Genomic DNA, 5,973 nt, shown 5'->3' with positions numbered 1-5,973 from the left:
CTATATTGAATATATACTTTTGGCATATTCTCAAAACTTTTCATCTATTTGAGTTTCTGTATGTAAACTAATCACTCTATACCGAATCCTATACTCCAGTATCGGATAGACTGGACCAGATAATAAGATTACGAAGCAACAATGTGTAGTCCTTCAATTCCAAGCGTATAGGTGTGAATTGTTTCATCCCTTTGCGTGTGAATGATATGCCTGACTGTATTTTTCTTAAAACAGACTCAGCGAACCGAGATTTTTCTTTTCGATTTTGGAATTTGAAATTGCATAATAAAACATTACTTTTCAAATGACTTGATGGTTTCTAATGTCAAAAAGGCTTCGAGTTTTCTCTGTTTTGCATTTTTTTATTATTTTACTTTGCTTTACTTTATTATACTAATTTATTTTTGTTTAGTGGATAGAAAGTAAAATTTCAATTATTTTATCCTGAAAGTGCCTTCAAATAATTCCCTTAATTTAGATTAGAATAAATGTCAGTGTAAGGAACACTGGGCTAGTAAATAATAGGCAATGTTTGGAAACCAATGGAGTCAAGGATATGATGCATTCCCTACCCTTTCTCTGCCCACAAAACGCATAGAACAATTCTGTCCTATAGGGCAATAGGATGGAATCAAAATGCTCTAGTTTAATCTTGTAACTGGAAAAGATTTAACTGGACTGCAATAGCGTAGAATAACGCCGAAGTTAAAATATTGAGAAAATATGGAAAATAATAAAGATTAATGACAAGAAAAGGAAAAAAAATAATTAAAACAAAATAATTTTTAAAAATATTTCAAAAATATTTTATTTAGCTAAAAAAAACTTATTAAAAATCCGGAAAACAAAATGAATAAAAGATATAATCACTTCATCAGCTCGCACGATTATATCCGCAAAAAAAGGAATGCTTTCTAATACCAATATAGCCAAGGCAAAATATATCAATGCATTCGTGTGAGGAGCACTCAAAAATTTGAAACGAAAATAGAAAATATTAAGTAAAATAGATATACGAAATAAAACATATCAGGCAAAAAACAGAAAGTAAAATGTAATTAAAATACACAGCAAAACGCGAAAGGGAATTTATAAAGTGAAGAGCGAATTCAAATGAACTTACGCATACCGGAATCCTTCAAGAATAAGTTAAAGCATTATCGTTATTAAATTGCCAGATTACAAAATGTAAAAACAGAAGCGTAAATAAAGTGATTTCTTATGGCACGTTCTTACTGCAATACTGAAGCACGTTTAAATTGTTAGTTATCTTTGATTGGCTGAAAAGGAATGTGCTCAAGGTAATAATATTAGACTGGATAACTTAAAGTTTATAATTATTAAGGTTGCTATTTAATTATACAATTTTAATTATTTTAGAAAATTAATAGAAAAATGTGATAAGCTCATTTTACAATATTACATATTCAAATTTTCTTTATTAATTTTCTTCATTCTTCTCTCTTTTTTTTTTGTCTTTATTGTTATATATATATATATATATATANCTATATAACTTCTTTGCAGAAAAATAATACAGCGAAATGAATTCCATCTAACAGTAGAATATTGACATTGTTCATAAACCCACTAAAAATGTACTACACTTTAATTTGAGATGTGTTCACGGGGTCTCTTAGGCTCTGCCGCAGATATATTCTATACGCATGTGAGAAAAAGCGAAATGTTGTGAATTATTCATAGCATAAAGAATTTTGATGTTGTTTCTTCAACTACAATTTTATTGGTTTCCTTTTAGTTTTATGTGTATTCTCTCAAGGATCCCGCTGCAACTCGTTTTGTTAAAGCTATATATTTTTGTAGGTGACTAGAGTTTATAAAACCATATAAATACTTCAAAAATATTTTAAAGTTTTACAGAATCTCTTTTTTTTTGCAGCGTGTTATAATGTAGGTATTATAAAAGAAATGTTTGCAGCAACCAATGTCTCACTCCATAGGCAACAATTCTGAACCCTGTAGACAAAGGAACTCCTTAAAAAAATTTTCTTTGAAAGGGAATTTTGGGATAGGGTAATATCTGTAAATTATCATGGTTAGCCTGATGGCAAATAGCCTTTCCCAAAGTGGACAGTTTCGACAATGATAAGGGTCTCTACTTAGAAACACGTAATTTGGCATATTTTTGAAGAAAAATTTAATTAAGGAGAAAAGTAAAATAAATTTACCCTACAATCTTATGAAAGGAAAAAATAAATAGCCTTATTTCGAACTACTTTTTAATAAGGGCATTTTTTAAAGTAAAATAGAACATTATTAAAAAATTCCCTTTCTTTAAAACAAATTGAATTTCATTAAAAAATAATTTACTTTCCATGGAGAAATTAAATGAACGATGATTGAAAATTATTAAAAAATACAGTTCACTCTTTCACTATTTCTAAGATGATAAAATTTTTCTTTCTGAACAAGGCTAATCAGTCAAGGCAATTAGAAGGGCATATTTAAAATTTCAAAAGCAATTTCTCTTGCGGAGTTTTCATGTAATTTCCAAGACTAGAGGATACTTCTAAAAATAACGTTTTTAAACTTATTGATCATTTTTTAATTTATTACTTTAATCATATTTTTCTGCTTCTTATTTTAATTATAAAAGATAAAAATATGTTAATAAAAACAACATTACGCGAATTTTATATGTTTTAGAAGTAAAATACTAAGCAATTGTTTTACCTCTAAGAAATACAAATTTAGACTCGTTTCACTCACTTATTGGATAAAAATTAATTTGTGAATATTTGTACAAAGCCAACAACTCTTTCTCTTTTCAAAATGAATTTCTAAAATTATGCAACAATCAGTAAAAACTTTGATTACATAAATTTCCGCTACTTGGAAATTACGATTGAATGAATAATAACTACTATTTTCCAACTGTTTTCAGTTGACAAAATAGATCGTAAGAGTAAGTTCCGAGTAGTTCATCGAAGTCAAGGGCGAGGGGTGTTGCTTAGTGGGCAATGGAGTACCTGTGCACTGTGGCACGCACCTCCGATCTAACAAAATTGAAGAAATAAAAATAGTGGGGTATGTTAATCTAATAAAGATGAGAAAAAATTGGGTAAAAAATTTGGGTGGGAGTCTAGCGGGTAAACTCTTCATGTTGAATTGTATGGCCGATGTCATCACTAGTACAGCCCAGTTCCCTCACAACCTCATTCTTAAATTTATTGAAAATCAAAAAGGGGAGGTTACATAGATAAGGAGTACAAAATGAAAATCATCGAAGTCAAGCGTCACTGGTAAATGTCAGTCAGCGTGTGGGTGACTAGCTGACTGCGAAGGGATCTCCACAAATCATGCTCCCGTCTTTGGGCTAATAAAGTGAGGAATCCATCCTCTATGCCGAGAATCAAAATTCTGATGGTATGCTTTCGAATCAACCACAGGAATGATTCCCATAGTATCGCCAATAGTTGCCCATGGTGCAGCTCAAAAGCGATATAATTAAACAGCTACAACTATTAAATTGTAATGTTTGGAGACAATGCAGCATCAAGTTCGTCATTCCAACATAAATTCATTAAATGTGTAAAAATTAAGGAAACACTAGTTTAAAAAAAACATGGTAAAGAAGGTAAAACTCCAGTGTTAAAACACCAAATTCAGTAGAATCCATAAGCAAAATCATTCCATTCATGCAAAGTGGTGTTTTCTCAAAATTTAAAAAAAAACCTTGAATGCACAATTGTGGATTTCGTTTCTTGGAGACAGTAGTGGTATAAAAAAGATTTCGCTTTAAAAGAACTATTCATAGCTAATTATTTTTCTTTTTATTTAGTACATTACTTCTGTTCTTCCATAACTTTATTAAAATACTTCTCACCCCTGCTTATATTATTACGTAATCTGCATAAATTAAACACGCATCATTAAAACAAATATGGGGAATAGTTTGCTTGCTTATATGAACAGTTCACTACTAACTTTTAATTTCTTCCCAGCTGAGCTAATAGCTCAGTTTGTTTCAGCTCTTCATTGCCAAACCTAGAAATAAAAGATATTCCTTAGTATATATATTGATTTTATTATTGAGCTCTATATTCTCACGGTACCTATGTGAAATTAGATTTTTGATTTTATCGATGCGATATATTTTTATGAAAGTACTAAGGGATTAGTTTTTTTCTGAAGTTTCCGCAAACTTGAAAAAAAATTGTAAAACAATGATCTTTTTAGAAATAAGAAAATCTAAAAAAGGAAATTTTAGTTGGAAATGAATAAATCAGTAGATTTCTTTTATTCGATGGATTTTTGTTTTTTAGTTTTTCTCAATAAAATGGAATGAAAAACTTTTGTACTTAAAAAAGAGAAAGTTCATGTTTATGTTTTTTAGAGCTTTTGTAGAAAGTTTTAAGAAATTTCCAGCGATTATTCGCATCCCCCTAACATTGATTTTATTTTTATTCCGGGCACATAATTATTTAATATTTTGTGAAGCTCAGTTCAAGCCTTTAAATTGAAGATTCAGCTATACACTACAGAGCTTTGTGAATTAATCAAATGAAATATTTGCGAAAGGTATGAATTGGTAAAGTATATATTGAACTTCAAAAAAAAAACTATATTTTTAAAATTTTAGAAGACGTAAAAATTGTATACCTATATTTATTTTCGTATTTAACTGTTATCTCATAATGTAACTGATAATGTTATGAGGTAAATGTATAATTTATGAGGAGTTTTAGGAAATAAACAAATGGATGGCATGCATACCATGTAAATTATAATTGTCTTTCTATCTAACTTAAATGCATGACTTAAAGAGAAAATTTAGCCGCTGAGGTTGAAGTCTTATGATTATGTGGACATCAGATCTATCGTTTTCTAACATTAAGTGTCGTTTTCTATGGTTCATATCTTTCTTTTCTATTGTTTTCTATCGTTTCCATCCTCTTGTATCGTTTCTATCATTTTCTGTCATTTCTATCGTTGTCTATCGTTTGCAGTAATTTCACAATGATATTGACTTTTTGATCTAATCATTGCGATCGATTTCAACCATGACCTGAAATTTAGTTGGGGCAAAGGTAAGACAACTGCATATGTGTATGCTTCTTGATATTTTTGAGTAGTAAATACAATCCTACTATTTTAAGTATCTTTCAGCGTTTCTCTGTATAGGTTACCGAAATAAAAGAAAATGCTTGAAAAAAAGAAAAAAAGTAAATGAACTGGACATCCATCAATTATTGAATCGTCTAAAATTAGGTTAAACTATATCAAGTTGGCTTTACGAATAGCTGGTTAAAGTTTTGATGTTATTTGATACATGTAGAACTAATGAAAATGGCCGGTATTAAGAAAAGGAAAAAAGAGAAAAAAGAATGGAAAAAGAGGTGTAAAGAAGAGAAAGTGTCCTGTAATTTATAAATACATAATTTATAAATACATATATTTATATATACATGTAATTTATATATACTTTTCCAAACTTCATATATTCATATCATATANCTTTTTGTTTACCATGTTTTCTCTCTCTCCATATATATATATATATATATATGATCGTCTAAGTGATTTAGCAAAAATATATTTAATATCTACTGCCGCTTACAGGAATTCTGCTTACTATATGAGTAAATCGAAACATATTGCGCTAAACAAGTGGCTGCGAAAGCAAATTTGAATGTAAATTACTTTATATTTACTTTATTAGTTACTTGAAATATATGGAAATAGAAGGACCACCCCCTTCTTGCTACAATCATCAATCCTGAAAATGCTTTTGCATTGCTTTTCAGCTTCGAAATTCGAGCTTGCTTTAAGTTTCCAACTTTATATGCATAGTGGTATTTTTAAAATAAAATGCAAATTAGAAACCTGTTTACTCTGAGAAATGTTTGATTTATTAAAATTTAATGTAATTTATATACTCAATGACTTTATGCTTACAAAATTTCAGCTGTTGGGTACAAAGAATTTTCTTCATTCTTATGTTAAATAATA

This window comes from Parasteatoda tepidariorum, chromosome 1 (genome assembly GCF_043381705.1).
Source record: "Parasteatoda tepidariorum isolate YZ-2023 chromosome 1, CAS_Ptep_4.0, whole genome shotgun sequence".
NCBI lineage: Eukaryota > Metazoa > Arthropoda > Arachnida > Araneae > Theridiidae > Parasteatoda > Parasteatoda tepidariorum.
Note: the sequence above shows the minus strand (reverse complement) of the source record.